Here is an 18,773-nt window from a genome sequence, read left to right as displayed (position 1 = left end):
AAATAGAATACCACATGCTGTAGAACACTCCGGGTAGTAAATGAAGAATGTACTTCCTTAGGAAATTTTCATTTCCAAACCCAAGCCAGAAGGCAGCTCCTAATGGTTCCAGACAGTATTATGGTGGTGCACAGCCTTACTGGAATGTCCAGTACTTACCACAGGGACGCAGTGACTGGTGTCACAGATCAAGCTCTGATCAAAGTGGACACATATCCATTTCAGTAAGTCCCAACTAGGAATCCACCCAACACAAATTTCAGCTCCCTAATGCCTATAAAACAAGTTTTTCCCTTCCCATCATACAAGGCAATTAAAATAAAGGGAAAACAGAACACAGAAAGATGCCCTACCAAGCACAGTGCTTCCAACTCCCATGGAGTTCTTCTTGTTAAAAGTGGTTTGAACATTGAAAACGAGTTCCACTGTTTGTTTTCCCATTAAACTTGCAGCTTTATGAAGTGATCCCTCTGCAGACCCTATCCCAAAGCCAGGAGGGAACACGGGTCAGCTCCACTCCAGTAGAAGTTGTGCTCCTGGCCATGCAGCTGGAACAGAACTTCAGAGAAGAACCCTTCCCAGCGCACTCCACGGATGGGGCCGTGAAGAAAAGCTCCTGCTGGACACCTGAATAGCACAGTGATCCAAACTCCCAACTTTCTGCCTGTCTGCGGGTCACATGTCTGTATTTTTTTGTCTTGCTCCTTGCTAGAACTCAAACTTTTTCAAGGAGAGCGGGGCTTCTGAAACGCCTCCTCACAAAAGCTCCTGCTCATCCCAATTACTGCCTGCCGGCGCTTGGAGACGTTGTTTTCTTCTATTAAAAAATGAAAGCTTATTTCTGCCTTTGACTCTCCTGTTTGTCTATAGGAGGTGATCTGTCTCTTCACCTTTCCCATCTTTCATACCTCACCTGCAGCACAGCACTGGTGTTTAGGGGGACCCAATTCTAGTTAGTGCTGTGCCGTGGGGATCAAAAATTACTGTTTCCCTGCACCGGTTTGTTCTTCAGACCTTCTAATGGGGAAAAAGCAGTAAAGATCACAATGGGGATTTTTTTTTCCCCTTTGTCTTTTTTTTTTTCAAGTTTTGAAGCCAGTAAAATGTACATATTTCATAACCTCTTAACTGCTCCTTTGCTATAGAGAAAACATGTCATTACTTACATAATTTCAATTCGTGTCAATTATAATCTCAATAAAGAGTAAAAATCTACCACGGTCGTGATTTTTACTACTTAAAGTTTTGCTACTATCTAAGCATGAATTATGACATTCTAGTTTTGGATCTAAATGAAGAAAATGATTCAAAATGAGGTTTTACCATGTTTTTAAAGCAGAACTCTGTGCTTTGATGTTAAAAAAACCAAACTAAAACCAGCCCACCCAGCTGAGAACTGAATACGGATGATGGACCTATTTGTGCCTCACTAACAAACCAGACTTCCCAATCCATTTTCTTCAGGCATTCCTTTGGCAAACAGAATCATTTTCACATTATGTGATAATTAAAAGTATCTTGAAGTACCTGGAGAGCAAACTGCTGTGAATACAAGGAGCTAACTTAAAGTGCTATAAAGCAAAGCAGCCCATATAAACCACAGTTTTTATCCCCAAGGCCACTACTTTGTGGTAATTTTATAGAATGGTCTGGAGAAATGGTCTTAGTATCAGAGTTTAGATCAGTTATAAATGCACTTTAATGTTAGCTATAAGTAAAAAAAAAAAATGGCCCTCATGAGAGGAAATGTTATTTAAAAGAAAAAAAAAAAAAAAAAGCCCCTTGCTCCAGTCACATATGGCTACATTTGAGTCACATCAGATCCTGTGCTGAGGAAATGAGATCCAGGGGTTCCTGCTGACCCCTGGTACCTCCAAGGCAATTCAAAGGCAGCTTGGGCACATCCCCAGTCACTGCCAAACAGGTCCCCATGTACACACAGCACACTGGAAAAATCCCATTGAGTTCCCAAGCTATGCAGTAAGAGCCTACATAAATCTTCTACTCCAAATACCATTTTTTTGGGTCTAAATAATCCCTGCCTCAAATAATCATTAATTGGATGATGCTATTTCCCCTAATTTGTATGAAATCTTTAATTTCTCACAGCCCTCCATGGACAGTTGGGTGCAGCTCCAAAGCCTCCAGACTCAACACTAAGAATTTAACACCTCTGATTTCCACACAAACAGAGCAGAACTTCACACCTCAAATCGACTTTTTTTTACCACCTTCCCTCCAAAACGGCAACTCTGTGTTTAAGGGAGGACTGGTGAGTCCTCCAGCTTGTGGTTTGAAGGAGCTGGAGGAAAAGGGCTCCAAGTGGAGTGCATGGAGCTCAGTCCCTGGGTTTTGCTGGAGGATCCAGGGAGCGAACGGAGCTGGCTCTCCATTAGTAATGTGTGTGCTACGTCTACTCCCAGGAGGTCATTGCAAGCCAAAAGCAATGTTAAGTGTACAAGCTTTAAATAACTTACAAAGTTAATGTAATGAATGCAAGTGTGATCTGAAATCCATCACTCAGTGGCTTGCTGTAGCCTCAAGCTGTGATAAAACACCACTCATAAATTTATATTAAAACTCTGTTCGATAGCAATTATTTACCAACAAAGATTTATTGATTGCATTTGCTGTTAGGGACTGGGGCCCTAACTGAGTCAATCAGCTTAGGCTGCTGAGCTCCAGGGCACCTGGGGAAGTTACAGACTGCCAGCAGGCTCTGCAATCCCAACATTACCGTGGGAGCCAGGAGCAGCTAATGAAAAGCCGCCAGCCTCGGATTGATTGGAGCCAAGGTGGAAAGAAAACAACACACCCAGCACTGGTGAAGGGACCAGGGCATGTGGTACACCCAGTTCACCTGAATACACAGCAACCAGCAAAATCTGGCTGCTCTGGGTGCCTTCTGTGAGCTCCAAACCTTGCCTGCTTAAATAACGACTCAGTGGCAAAAAAAAAAAAAAAATCATCGATTTGTTCTACAGAAACATTTTAGGTTTTAAATAGCAAATTATCAGCATTTCAAAAAGTGACCCCTTGAAGTTGCTTAATGCTGCACTGAAGATGCTGGCAGATGAGAAGCCTTAAAAATGGTCTTTGAAGCCAGCAGAGCCAAGATTGGACCTTCTGGAAAAGGAAATACGGTACCTACAAGGCAGAGGTTGGAACTAGATGAGCTTCAGGATCCCATCCAACCAAAACCATTCCATGATTCCGCTTTGGTTTCTATTTTCTTTCAGAAATTTACCCCACTGCCATGGCTGAGGTGCAAACTTCTGCCAGCCTTTTGTTTCTTCCCCTCCCTAATTTTTAGCCAGCCCCATATTGTTTCCCTGATGCTGTTCTGACAGAATGAAACAGGTAATGTCACACTTCACCATTAACAACATAAATTCCTAATTTTCCATGGAGGTCTGTAGCTCCCACAGCCATGATTAGCAGCCAGCACTGCTGGGAATTTTCTACAGCTCCTGTGCATCCTGCTCAGAAAAGAAAAACTCTCAGTCATGAGAAACCTCCTCCTTCAAATAACTTCGAATAATCCACTCAGTCAGGATCACAAACCAAATGCTACGTACAAATTCTGGTCAACGAAACACCCACTCCTGTAAATCTCTTAATGTGGAGAACAAATGCTGGTGAAACCCCCAGGACTCAATGGCCAGCCAGCTCTGCACAGTCTGTCCAACAGCACTGGGGCCACCTGACAATAAACAAGAGATTAATTTTTCAGTGATTTTTTTTTTCCTCCAGAAGATTCAGTTGTAACAGGTTTCTGGTGTTAAAGTCCATTCTTCCAGCATATGGCAGATACCAGCTCAAAGTGTTTCCCCTCCAAACAATACCTGCATGCCATGGGAAGCTTTTGGTAGTGACTGAATCATTGATCCATAGAGAGTCAGAGAATCCCAGAATGGTTTGGGCTGGAAGCAACCTTAAAGCTCACCTCATTCCATCCCCTATCATGGGCAGGGACACCTTCACCTAGACCACGTTGTTCTCTCTTTAAACCTAAAGTCCTCTAGGGAATGAACAATGTATTGGGAATCTTCCACAAACATGTAACTTGTTTTCTCAGTTTCCCAGACTTAAGCATTTTTTCCCCCAGGAATTTAAGGGAATGCTGCTTGGTCTTTTGGTCAATGAGACGTGAAGTTGGTTTAAATTTTTATACTTGGAAACCTGTAGCAAACTTCCCTCTCCCTTCTGATTCTTAAAGGGGGCTTATAAAAAAGAGGGAGAGGGACTTTGGATAAGGGTCTGGAGAGACAAGACAAGGGGAATGGATTCATACTGCCAGAGGGAAACTGGGATAGATGGGATCTTGGGATGGAATTGTACCCTGTGAGGGTGGTGAGGCCCTGGCACAGAGAAGCTGTGGCTGCCCCTGGATCCCTGGCAGTGTCCAAGGCCAGGTTGGACGGGGCTTGGAGCACCCAGGGCTAGTAGAATGGGGGTGGAATGGGGTGAGCTTTGAGGTCCCTTCCACCCCAAATTATTTTTGAATTCTATGACCTCTTACAGTAGCAGAGCACAACTGGGGACCAACTGAACCACAAAAAAAAAAAAAAAGCTTTTGTAAGAGCCTGGAGTGGCTCTGAAGAGTTCTGAAAACAGGAGAGCTCAAACATTCTCCAAATTCAGTATCTAACAATAACGTTGCAAAAAAAAACCCTCCAAAACCTCTATGTTCTTACTACAGTTGTGCTCATGGAAAACCCCTCCCATCTCCCTTAAAAACTGGCACAGCAGCAGCAGCAGAGTTTTGCTACAAAGATGCTCCCACACTGCAGAAACTATTCAAATTTATGTTCTGCGCCTTTACGAGAAAATGAAATCAGAACATTGCACCCAATTCTCTTCTAACATTCCCTAAACACCAGGCAGTGACTGCACAGCAGGTAATTACTCCATGAATGGTTACCTAATGCTGGGGCTGATCAGCCACGATTTCCATCTGAAGACAAAGAACAGAGAGGCTCTAACACCTGACTTGGTGAGCAGGAGATAATGGCTTTGCTTAAACTTGAAGGACAATCAACATGCAACTCGTTATTTTCCAAGCTCTCTGCACACAAGCTACCAAAAAAAATTAGAAAGAGGTACTGAAAAAAACCCCAATGCTGATTAAGCAACTCTTACACTACATCACAGGACCAGCAACGAAGATTGCCACCAAAGGACAGCCACCAAATTCCTACAAGAACAGCAGCACTAGGGATAAACTTAATGGGAAGGACAAACTTAGTGTGCACTGTTACTGCATCTTCATTTTTAATCCCAGAATGGTTGGAAAGGAGCTTAAAGCCCATCTCATCCCACCCCCTGCCATGGGCAGGGACACCCTCCCCGATCCCAGGTTGCTCCAAGCTCCATCCAACCTGTTCTTGATTACTGACTGCTCCAATATTTCAACCTCTGGATCTTGCCAACACAGGTGATGCATGAGTTCCTCCAACTCTTCTCGAGTTCTCCTTCAGCTGGCAGCTTTGGGACAGGGGCACTCTTTCCTTAGCCCTGCTTTATGACTGTTTCTAAAATGAGACTGAAGTCAACAGCACATTGCAGAGTCTACAGTTACAGCCACCACACATCCTTCCTGTGGAGCTGAACATCCAAGTGTGTTACAAAATCCAATCAGGTATTTAAATGGCTGGCACATCTTTCACTCTAACCCCAGTTTACCTCTCTGAACAGGACACAGCACAAGAAAACCACATTATTTTCCTGTCTTGCAGTAGTTTCTGTCTCTGTTGCCTTCCAAGACTTATTTTGCTTACTCTGGACTGCTAAAAGAATAGGAAACAAAAGAACCCCAGCCCTTAATAACCTCCAGTAGTTGGTTTATTAACCCCTTGGCACTGGCAGCTGTGGTTTCCCTGACACCAGCAAAATGCACTTCGATGCAAATCATTACCTTGGGCAAAGGAAAAACAGCGTTGGGAAGCGGATCTGGTGCAAGCAAACACAACTGTGGGAAAGGCTCGGAGAGCGGGAATGTCCGGGAATGGCTGAAGGGTCAGCATGGAAAGGAAGCCACAAAACATTGACTTCTCTCAAGAAACAAACAGCCTTGGGTGGGGGATGCAAAATAAGGAATCCTCGTGCAGGCATGACCACTCCTAGGCAGAGGATCCGCTTTTCCTTACAGGAGCATTCCCCGATCCCCCCAAATTCTCTTTATCATATTTTATATAAAGCAGGGATTTGGCTGGGGGAGAGGAAAAGGGAGAAAAGCCATGAAAAGCTTAAAACCCAATTTTAACTTTCTCTGCTGACACTATAGTGTTTCCATAGAAACATCAGGAAGACCACTTAAGAGCAGCTTTTTTTTTTTTTTTTTTTGTAGCCATGTTTGGCACCATACCCCTCCCCTGGACAACCTATTATTTCACAAATGGATGCTTTCTGCAGCCCGTTCTGTGCAGGCTCCGATGGAGGGGGGGGGAGAAGAAAAAGAACCCTGGATCTTTAACCAGTTCCCTTGTGGTCCCCTCCCTTTTTTGTTGGTAATATTTCTGTCATTCTGCCGGGGCTATATGGTACAAAGGGTTACACTTTAATTGAGCTGTCAGCATCTCCAACAATCCTATAAAACTCCGATTATGCACGGCGGGGTTAGTGACACACTTGTTATTGTGGATGCCCTATTTGCTAAACCCGGGCCCCCCCCCCCACAGGTCACCTCACCCAGGCGACCTTCCTGTCATTAGCCTCGTCTATTCCTACCTCACCGCTGTGAAAATCACACAAGGAAAGGCTTCAAAGCCCTTGCCAGGACTGAATTCGACCAGGAGCTAATCACCCACAAATCCAGCTCAAATGGCAATAATTGGCTAAACTGCTCACCTCTCCAGAGCTCAGCAGTAATTTGGGATAATAAAGAAAAGAATTATTCAGCTAACTGCCCTGAAATGTATGCTTTGTGACCGACACACTTCACATTTTAATAATGATGGACACAAAATCCAATTTAATACAGCATCGGCTGAATAACAAACCCAAGAATGCTGGCAGGAAAAAAAAAAAAAGTGTGTGTGCATGTGTGCTCCTTTTTCCCCTTAAACTGTGTTCCATGTTATTGTACAGAAAGGATTCACACTTCATGTCAGGAAATTTTGGGACTGAAAAGGCCTTCAACAACCAACCAAACTCTGCTCTATAATGGGATTTTAAAATTTATTTTAATTTTTTTAATCAAAAGGAGCATCTTCCTTGAAAAATAAATTTTGCTGAACAGTTATACCTCTGGTCCTCAAACTTTTGTAGGGGCAGGAGAATAAATACCCTTTTTTAAAAAAAAAATCTGCAGTAGAAGGCCACCTTCTTCATAATTCTAATTAACAGTATTTCCTGATTGCTCCATTTTTCTACTTTTACACCTTGCCCTCTGGTCAAGGACCATCAGCATCAATGACCCCACTACAGAAGGATCTGCCAGGACACACTGAACTAGCTCAACACTGCAAAGATCACAGAATCCCAGAATGGTTTGGGTTGGAAGGGACCTTAAACCTCATCTCGACACCTTGCACTAGACCAGCGTGGGTGAGCAGGGCCCATCAGGATGCTCCAGCACTCTTCCATCCACACACCCCGTTCTCATTCCTCCAATCTCTCCTAAGACCAAGAGGAAAAAAGGAAAATAGATGAAATAGGCCCTCCTGGTGATGTTCCTGAGATGCCCAGCTCACTCAGAGGAATGAAGGTGATGATGGTCCTTCAGAGATGCGCTCAATGTACGCTGGGCACTGTCCTCTCATCATCACAGCAGAAAACAAATCAGGAACCTAGTGAGGAAAAATGCTTTCCCTACCGGATCCTGTTTCCTGGAGTTCATAAAATCATGTTTCACATTCTCAAAAAAAACTGCAAAAAATGTAAATTCCATCTTCAACATGAGGGGAATAGTTTAAGAAATACAGAACGTGCCAAGACACACAGGACAACTGCATAAAGAGACAGCTACAATCACATCCCTCTGCTACTTGCTGAATGTGTGAGTAGTCATGGAGCTAAAGAGCTTAGAAAAATGATGATTTATCTACTGGTGCAACAGAGACACATCTTTTTAAATAACCCTTTTCACAACATGCACAACTGTCTGCTCTTTCTTCTTAATGAATCAATCTGTACTTTATCATCTGAAAACAAAATCATTTTGGCTTCAGCTGGGAATACACAAAAATGTGCAGCTAATTCACTCAAAAACCTTCTAGTCTTGGCCAAGGACCATGACTTGAGTCACACTGGGAGAAGACCTCCGACAGGGTGTAAAATTTTGCTGGGAAAGCACCCCCACACCACCTGAGCTTGTTGGGGTGTCTGTGCAGGGTCAGGAGTTGGACTGAATGATCCTCATGGATCCCTTCCAGCTCAGAATATTCTGTGATTTGATGATTCTTTTACACCAAGGCATCTCCACATCTCCAACACCTCCCTGAACCCAGGGAAAACCTATCCAAGGTCATGTCCCAGGATTTAAAGGTACAACCTAAAGGCAACTTTCAAGAACAGGTTTTTCACCCCGTGTACTTAAATTGTTACAGCAAAAAGGCAAAGTTACTCCTGTCAGAAGCAGAACTCACCCGTTTTTACCACAGCTGTTACTACAGAAAGTCGAGTTAAGAGGACATCAGACATTGTCAGAGCCAGTCAACTGAAAGTTTTCTGAGAAATTATAAATCAATGCTTTTGACAAGGTTATTATTAGGATTCCTGAAGTAATAACTTGAGACACCCCAAAATTTGTTTATTGTTATTTAATATTCTTCTTCTGAGAAGAAAAGGCTGGTTTAGTCCTGGTCTCCTTGCTTTATATACAGCACTCACTCCTCCTCTCCCCCACTTCCCGAGCTTAGCATTAATCAGGGCAATTTCAAAATAAAGGATTCTGCATATTGTGTCAGCAAGTTAAAAATTGTAATATTGTTTTAATGTTAAAATCACTCCAGATACAATACTTCCTGTGTAGTGTATTTCATGGCTCATTTGCTTCAACAGATATTAAGCTTCAGTCAACAATTAACTACTGACACCTTTTTTTATTTATTTTTTTAAACCAAGAAGATTTAGCAGAAGAGCTGAAAGCACAGCTTGGATTTATCAGATGGATGCTAATTTGATGTCACTGGTTTATTTCATTTCTATCAAGTATCCATTCTTGTGAATGATAGAGTCAATCAACCCACATTTCAGATGAACTGAAATCCAGATTTGACTACATCTTCCAGCCCAAAAATTGCTGCAAAAGTGCACCAGTTTAAAGGACCATTTGAACTGTTAATTGATTATCACTTACCACACGAGACCATTCCCAAACCCAGTGAATGTTTAAATGGGGTTTTGGATTCAGCACGTCTGGTTTTCTGCAAGGACCCCACTGGCACTGCCTTCAGCCTGGCTTTACCTGCAGTTTCATGGTGCTACCCCGGGACAGAAGCCAAACCATCCCAATTCCTGAATCAAAAGGCATTTCTATGGTGACAACAGCAAAATCAAGCTGTCACCAGAATGATTTTGTTTTGTTTACCTCTCTCTGTCCAATCCCCATCAGAGAGATGCGGAATTCCGGAATGCTTTGCCTTGGAAGGATCCTTAAACACCATCTACTTCCAACCCTTCCAAGAGAGGTAAACCCAAGCTGTATTTTGCACTTCATGAGGCATTTCCATCTATCAGAAGCCCTGAGACACGTTTTTGGATCACTGGCTTGTACCCAAATGATGTCAGGAACGCAATGTGACACCAGCCAGGGAGGTCTGGCCCCCAAGTCCAGAGCAGTACAATTAACAAGATGTTGTAACAACTAAACCCTCTTGGAAATATCTACTCCTAGAGAAAGCTGAGCTATAATGCAGTGGCAAAGTGTGATACACCACAAAGAGTGAAATACCACGTTCCACTCTGAGCATTCCTGGAAGGACACCTGAGAGATGTTTCTGGAAGTAATTTTTCCCTGATTTCCACACATTTTTCCCTGCAAAGCCTTGAATTTCTTCATGTGTGGTCCATAAGGCAGAATACAGATTGTCCTGGGAATTTCATGCACTGGTCACTCAGCTTTTTAATGTTTTAGAATAGTCAGCAGTGACAATAGATATGGCAAAGGCTGTTATTATATGCTGTTTATTAAGACTTATTCATCTACTTATTAAGACTTGTTAAAAGGAGTCACAGAATCCCAAGAATGGTTTGGGTTGCAAGGGACCTTAAAGCTCATCCAGTGCCACCCCTGCCACGGGCAGGGACGCCTTCCACTAGCCCAGGTTGTTCCAAGCCCTGGCCTTGGACACTTCCAGGGATCCAGGAGCAGCCCCAGCTTCTCTGGGCACCCTGTGCCAGGGCCTGCCCACCCTCCCAGGGAACAATTCCTTCCCAATATCCCATCCATCCCTGCCCTCCTTCAGCGTAAGGAGTCAATCCATAAGTTGTTAAAGCAGTAACTCAAAAGATGTTTCCACAAAGAAAGGTATTTGTTCCTTCCCAAAATCATGTAAAGATGCACACTTTATTTCCCTTTAAAGAGTGGTCTCACACACATGTTGATTCCTCATTTTAAACTCGTTAATATTTTAGAGGGACAGACAACAAGAACAGAAGCTGCTCCAGAGACTACGATTGTTTTATGACACAGTATCCCAGATCCAAGTGGCTTGCAGGCAACACAGAAGAACACCACGTTCAGAAAAGGTAATTTATAAATCTCATTTATGGATTTCTCTGTGCAGTTACTTGGTTGTGGACTCGGCAAGCTGTAATATGTTGGAGACAATCTCCCTCAAAAAAAAAAAAAAAAAAACCAAAAAAAACCCCACCAAACCAATATAATCCATTATTTATTAAGTGATCAGCCGTGGACAAGACGAAAGACTAATTTCTAACCACCTTCTCAACTTCCTATAGATAAAGAACAGGTTTGTAAAGACAAATAAATAAATAAATAAATAAAAAATAAATAAAAATGCAAGGTACCCAGAGTGCGGCTAATGGGATTTGACGCTGGCTTTAATTTTAATGAAGAAAGTTGCCAGTAGCAACAAAACTGTCAGCAGCAGCCAAGCACCATTAATAAAGACCCAGACAACATTAGTGGCACGGCAACAGTACAAAAGGTTCCCCCCGGTTCATGCTGTGCTAAATTGGCTGCCCAATTTTTCTTAAGTGTCCATACTATTTAGAAGACAATTTATTAATTTTTGTCATCCATTGTCACTTGACAGGCCATCATTTTGCATCCCGAATTTGAGATGAAAACTAATTGAAAAGACTGGCAGTATTTATGAGGGGTATTATTTGTCAATTATGGCTGCTGATGATCCCGGGCCCTACCAACTTTAACACCCCGTGCTCGGGTGTCGTCAGTCGGACCTTTTTTTTTGTCATTTCCATGTTAGTTCTAGGAAAGTGACAAAAAGCAATGATAAAATCAATTCAGCAAACTCGTTAAGGAAGAGAGGCCCATCAATCCCTGCTCTGAAATCACTGGAGTGGGGGAAAAGAGCACTGGTGTGGCCTGAGGAATCACAGCTTTCCAGGACACCTTCCAGGGAAAAAGCCCAATCTCTTTGTTCCCTACAAGCAGGACAAATTCTCAAATAATTCTCAAATTGAAATTAACCCTGCAAATTTACCCAGGCTGACAGAAAGGGAAGGTTTTACTCTCTTCTCACTGCCTTTAAAGTGCTTCTTTTCAAGTCTAAACTCATGAAATGTCCTCAAATTCCTAAATCAGAAACACAGAATATTCTGAGCTGGAAGGGACCTACAAGGATCATGGAGTCCAGTTCTTTCATTCCAGCTTTATTTGCACTGATAACTCCTGCCCAGCTTTTCAGAAACGTTCTCCTACTTCCCATCTTCACAGACTTCAAGCGATGACACAGAACATCCCTGGAAAACCCCAGTGTTAAAACAGCAAAGAAAATGAGGCTACACCACCCATCCCAAGCCTTTTCTGCTTCCACCACCCCGTGGTGGAGCCCAGGGTGAAGCAGCTGTGACCTGCAGGCCATGGGGGTCTGTGGTGGGGCTGAGATCTGTCTGAATCCCAGAGAAAACCCCACACCAGAGCAGGGAGATGCCCAAAGGCACCTCTGGCCCCATGGGAAGCTCGTGCTGGAGCAGGGTCCTGGCAGGACGTGTGACCCCATGGAGAGAGGAGCCCACACTGGTCAGTTCCTACAGGACTGACCCCATGGATAAAGGGACCCACACTGGTCAGTTCCTGAAGGACTGACCCCATGGATAAAGGGACCCACACTGGTCAGTTCCTACAGGACTGACCCCATGGATAAAGGGACCCACACTGGTCAGTTCCTGAAGGACTGACCCTATGGATAAAGGGACCCACACTGGTCAGTTCCTACAGGACTGACCCCATGGATAAAGGGACCCACACTGGTCAGTTCCTACAGGACTGACCCTATGGATAAAGGGACCCACACTGGTCAGTTCCTACAGGACTGACCCCATGGATAAAGGGACCCACACCGGTCAGTTCCTGAAGGACTGACCCCATGGATAAAGGGACCCACACTGGTCAGTTCCTGAAGGACTGACCCCATGGATAAAGGGACCCACACTGGTCAGTTCCTACAGGACTGACCCTATGGATAAAGGGATCAGATGGTAAAGGATCTCTCCCTACCCTTATCCCAATCTATGGGCCTGGTTCCTAAGTTTTGAAAGGCTACAAAATACTGTTTATCTCTTTCCTCCTTAATTCTCTGTTCAGCATTTATAAATCTTAGTATTGACTTAAATATGGATATTCTTTAACTTGTCCTATAACATACTCCACTTCCTTCTGAAGATCTGAACACTTGAAGATTTCAGCTAAAACCTGATTTAAACATTCCTTTAGGTACAAAGCACATAATTTCCTTTACTAAAGCCAATTAAAAAGCCTGAAACTGAGTTCATCTACTATACCAAGTTTTCTTTAATACCTATGGCAAAATGGGCATTAAGAAAAAGAAAAGGGTGCATTTTCAAAAGAAAAACTTGAAACTACAACTACATTAACATATATTTATTAGTGTCTATATAAATAGTATTTTTATATCTCTATTTGCAATATACTGTTGATTAAATAAAAAATCCAGTGACAACTAAAGAAGAATTTTCTTTTAGCAGAAAACCAAATATGTAAACATGAGACCAAGCCAGCTGAATCTATCCTATTAATCCACAGGTGTTTTTGAAGACACTGCCAGCTTTGCTTTAAAAAAAAAAATCAGGGATAGAATTGCCCCATCTCTTGCATTTCAGAGGCAAATTCAGAGCAAAAGCTTTTTCCCTCTACTGTTTCCTAGAATAAAAATAATGTGCATTTAGTTACCCTTCTGCATGAGGTAACACCATCCAAGGTTGATGTTCATTTGCAATATAAATCCTCAACCTGGAAAACATTTTGGCACGGTTCTTACATCAGGGATGATAATTATGTTCTTTCCTTCCACTGTATTCATGCTTGGTTTCTCTCACTTACAGAACACACGACTGAGTGTCTCTCTGGGGGATGACAAGGCTCTTTGCTCCCTCTGGTTCACCTCCAGTGGCAAGATGCAAACCCAAAACTCTGAGGAGCTCCACGTCCCCTTGGAGCCACCTCCAAAGGTGGAGATTTCACAGCCCCTTCAGATATTTTGCTCCAATATTTGAACCTGGTGGGAAATAACACTGTTCTGCATCTCTAATTGGAATTTCTCCTGTCTCAAACGTGTCACAGACTCACTTCCTCCACCCTTCCTATCAATTAGCAGGGTGGGAGACAAGAATTTGCTTTCATGTGCTGGGATGAGGTGCACATCCTGCACAACTGAGGGGCTTCACAAACCACAATCATCACAGCACAGCAGCTGCAGGGCTCTACGACCCACTTGGACAACCAAGCTGTTATTCCAAACTGGAACAGCTTCATTCTGCCATCAGCAATGTCTTTTATGCAGTTTCACTGTGCCATCTTAACTCATATGTTTCTAATTCAACTTCCAGGAAGATCCTAGAAAGAAGTAGGTGTGCACACAGAAGCTTGAATCCCAAAAGAATTGTAGTCAAACTAAAAATGTATATTGCTGCTGAAATGCCAAAGAAAGAGGAAAACTTTACCAGTCTATTAAAGAGGCCACAGAAGAATAATGCTTTATGTATTTTCAAAAAGAATCAAGCCTTTCTGGCATTGAGAGACTTGAGTTGCATTTCCCAGTGCTGACACTCAGATGAAGGAGAACCAGTGCTCATTCGAAGGCTGGAGTCGATACCGTAAGACACAGGAGTCTTCATCTCCAATTCAAAAACTCCAGATGAAGGGAGAACACACAGACTTGCTGGGGAACCTTGTCCTCCTCCAGCAGGCAAACCTGCCCATAAACCCAGCCCAGTGCCACGAGCCTACTGTAAACACAGCAAGAAAGCTCCTCTCCCCCATGCACCCGTAAAAGGACACAGCTTTGGTGGAGGGTAAGTTTCACATCCCAGTCCCCTCCATCCGCCTCGACGGGCAGGGACACCTTTCACAATCCTGATGCTTTTAAGATACGTGGCTAAAGTTTCTCCCCTCGTGCAAGCAAACCAGTTCAACCCACAACATAAGGGTGATAAGGCCACCAAAAGAAAACAGAGCAAAATCTAATTTATCTTCCCGGTATTGTCAAGGTGAATTACACGGCAGAAGAAATTAAGGGTCCTTTGTCAGCATCCCAACTTTCTGGAGAGATGCCCCATTTCTCTGACTAAATCCCCCCTTTTAACCTCTTTGTTGCGAGGTGTCAGTGGCGGATCAGCGGCGGGCAGGGTGACGAACACACAGAAGCCGGGCGGGAGCTATCGGGGCTCCGATCTGGAGCTCACCTCCATGTTAACTCCTACTGCTAATTCATCATCCCGCCACGACAGCCCGGCTGATTGGGATCCTGGCAGGACAATGCGGGCCCGGCTGACCACCAAAGCCCAGCCCAGGCGAGGAGGGGCTGCCGGGCCCGGCATGGAGAAGGCCTGAGATAAGTGCTGGCTGTCAGCACAAGGACAAAGAAGGGCAGGCCCTGGGGAGAGAAAGGAGATAAAAAAAAATCTCGACAACTGCTTTATCTGATGAGGGTTATGGCTAATTAATTATAAACTCAATTACCTAACCCTTACTTCAGCAGTCTCTATTCATTAAGAGATAAAACCTGACTGACTGCTAACTTTCCCTTGCACACCCGCACGCACAGCGCGCCGGCTTCGGGTTTGCACACTTTGCCCCACAATTCCTTAAAAAAGATCTGCAAAAGCCTTCGTCCCTGTCAACTTTGTGCTGGTGGGATGGAAGATTCCTCCTTTCTTCCCCCCTGCCACCCAACGCACCCTCTGTGGCGCCATGGGAGGGCCAGGCCTCCATGCTGTGCATTGGCATTTAAAAGCAAACCCCTGGCATTAAAACAATGGGCATTAGGGACATCAAAGCCCCCTTTTCACACCAACTCCTGCCTCCCCGGGCTTCTGATCTGCTTCACAATTCCAAGTGAGCTTTTAATTTTGGGTGCTAGAAGTTTGGTGGTGCAGCTCAGTGGTGTCAACTGAACGTTACTCTTCCAAAGTTCGAAGGTAGCCAGGAAAATGAGAACCATGAACTCTAAAACCCCTCAGCCAAGCTAAGGCTTGCTAATAACAGGAGCTGAATTTTGCATGTAACATAACAAAAATGTCTGTTTTATCACTTTTCAGATTCCAGCCGTGTTCCTGCAGTGCTTGGCCTCTCCTCCAGCTCGAGTTCTTGCCCCCATGCCTCGTGCTTGACACAGGCTCAAACATCCCTGTGGAATCAATCCTGCCCATTAAAAGAAGGCTCCTCTTAATCTCTTTCCAAAGCTGCAGACCTGGCTCGCTCCCACCTTTTGAATCCACGGATATTCTCAAATCCGTGTTTTGCTTCGGCTGCCCTTTGCTCTGGCTTTTCCATTTCTGCAGGATAATGTTCTTTACTTACATATTGTAAAGAGAGGACTCATCTATATGTGTGTGTGTGTGTGTATCCATAATTATCCATATTTCTATCAAACAACAAGGTGACAACACTCACATGATGTTTCACATCAGAACTTTTTAAAGAATAATTTCTTCCACTCTGTAGAACAAGGGGATCCCAGCTCTGGGTCTGTTTCTCACACTAAGTCCTATTTCAAATCCCTATAAAGTGTATTAATGACACAAGATTTTGGTTCATTCATGGTGTATGGCCTTTTAGGTCACTTTTCCATAACTTCTGTGCACCAAATGAAATAAGACAACACAGTCAAATAATCAGGCTGGCCGACACACATTATTTAAGCCCTTCACTGCAAAGGCAAGATTATTATTATTATTATTATTATTATTATTATTATATAACTAATATTTTGGCCTTGATGATGATGATGATGATGATTATTATTCAGTCTTACTGTATGGTCTTGGTTATTACCTTATTAAACAGGATTTATTTTACTAACACTCATGGTTTTGGACTTGAATGATGTGGTTCAATGGTTCACTTCACTCCTGTGATGCTTAGGTGTGGCAGTGCTTTTCTGAAACCCATTCCAGCATTTGGTTCCCTTCCTCCTTTGTCCTGCTGATACCCAAGGCCTTCCTTATATCCCACCTTGCTCAGCTCCATCTTTCAAGACTTCCCAAAGAAGATAAAAATATGTTGTTATACAAACTTCACAGAGAGACTTTTTCACGCCATAATTTAACAACATCAATTCTAATTGTTGTCTCATGATTTCAAAGCGTATCACAAAGACAAATTCAGCTATAATTAAAGGCTGTCTGCTTTGATGGAGCATTTCAAAAACCAAAAATAAAAATTCTTAAACACCATAACCCCATTGAGCAGCCAATTTAACTTTGTTTATCTTCTAGGTAACGTGACAAATAATAATAATATCACCTACCATGAGCTCTTGGGCTGTTCTGAGTATCAACTCCATACCTTCCCTCACCATAACCAATGGTTATGGTGAATTCCAAATTCATATTATTTACTTCCTTGCCCCTCTTTTGCATTGAATTGGAAGGCTTATGACATGCTTTTATGGTTGAGTTCTTCCCACTGAAATTTGCTGATCAGATCCCTGTGATCTTTTGAACTTCTTTTGAACTTCCAGTCCTTTTTACTTGGCAGCACACACCACGCTGCAAAATCACCCACGTCTGAATCACCCCGGATTGTCTCTACCCCCTCTGACCAACAATTCTGAAGATATTCCAAAATCACAGAATGCTTTGGGCTGGAAAGGGTCTTAAAGATCATCTCCTTCCAACTCTCCTGTTCCATTAACAAAGTTTTTAAATCAATCCCGTTCCCTGCAGCTCTCACTTAATCCTTCACACTATAAATGCAATTACCAGTGATTAGTATACCTTGAAGAAAAATAAAGCTTTTTGTTTGCATTTTCAAATATTAAGAAGAAGGTCTGCACTGGGTTTATTTGGAGTTATTTACCTGAAGTTGCCAAGGTAGCTGACACCTCTGGTCAAATCCCAAACTCAAGCTGCTGGGAAAGGCAGATGCACCAATCCCCTTCCCTTTGCTTCCCATAATTGTAACAATCCCACAAAATCTCTGCAGCAAAGGAATGAGGATGCACCAAGCAACAAAATCCAGAAGGACTCATTTGCTTCCAAGCTCCCTTCCACCACATTTCTCCCTCTTTTCTGGGGCTGTAACTCTTCCCTGTTTTGACACGAGCACGAGTCCAGCTGTGCTCTGACCTCCCTCTTCTGCAACGTGGATGGAGGAGTTCACTGCTCCCTCCTTATCCAGCTTTCCTGCAAATAATGACCATTTTGAGTCTCTTCCCCTATACATATTCACTTTTATGTACTCCTATAACTTTTTATCTAAAGGAAGATGATTGTACTTTCAACAAATTACAGCTTAAAAGAAAGAAACAGAAACAGTAAAAAAACCCAATGCTGTCTTCCATCAACAATTTCACACAGCTCCTTAACTTAAAAATACAAACCAGGCTTGAAGCAACCCCACACTCTGCAAAAACTGTCCCTCAACTGCCTTCCCATCACACCAAGAGGATTAGGGAAAAAAAAGGAAGACTTGTCCCATTCATCAATAGAGGAGTTATTCATCCGAAGTTTATTATCTCAGGTAATTTGATCAATACACTTCACCTTTATAGTCCCGTTGTCCTTGTGAGCAAAGCATTTTGCGTTTTACAGTGAGGTGGTTATTATGAAGGCTATTCACAGGGAAATTCTCTGCAGTTAAAAGTTTTTCCAATTAACTACATTTAACATCATTGAAGCCATAAACTGGCGGTTACATTTCACATCATTGTTGTCGGAGTGTGGCGGTGCTCAGGAGGCAGGCAGAGCACATTTGGCAAATACATCAACCAATACTTCGGAATGGCAGTCGAGGAAACCCTGCCAGCTAACAGAGAAAGACTTTTTCAGGGCAGAGTCAGGAACGTGCACCACAAAAAAAACCAAAAAAAGGTGGCTCAGTAGAAACCCTTGAGAAAATCCAGAGAGGTGCCTCAGGCCTTGGAATTCTCCCTCAGATCAATCCTTCTCCTTTCATGCAGTGTCAGAACTCCTGGAATGGTCTGGATTGGAAAGGGACTTAAAGCTCATCTGGTTCCAGTCCCCTGCCACGGGCAGGGAGACCTCCCACCAGACCAGGCTGCTCCAAGCCCCATCCAGCCCAGCCTTCCCACGTTCCCTCCTGAGTTTTCCTATTCCAGAAAACTGTGGCACTTGTGTAACTGAGCTGTGAACTTCCAGGG

General features: G+C 43.3%; 1 protein-coding gene across 10 annotated transcripts in view; it reads right to left on the bottom strand.

The window, feature by feature from the left end:
- AGAP1 (ArfGAP with GTPase domain, ankyrin repeat and PH domain 1) overlaps positions 1 to 18,773 on the bottom strand; it is a 341,321-nt gene that overhangs the window by 154,549 nt on the left and 167,999 nt on the right. The gene's annotated exons all lie outside the window — the stretch shown is intronic.

This window comes from Vidua chalybeata, chromosome 7, assembly GCF_026979565.1.
Source record: "Vidua chalybeata isolate OUT-0048 chromosome 7, bVidCha1 merged haplotype, whole genome shotgun sequence".
Taxonomy (NCBI): domain Eukaryota; kingdom Metazoa; phylum Chordata; class Aves; order Passeriformes; family Viduidae; genus Vidua; species Vidua chalybeata.
This window is presented reverse-complemented; position numbering and strand designations above follow the sequence as displayed.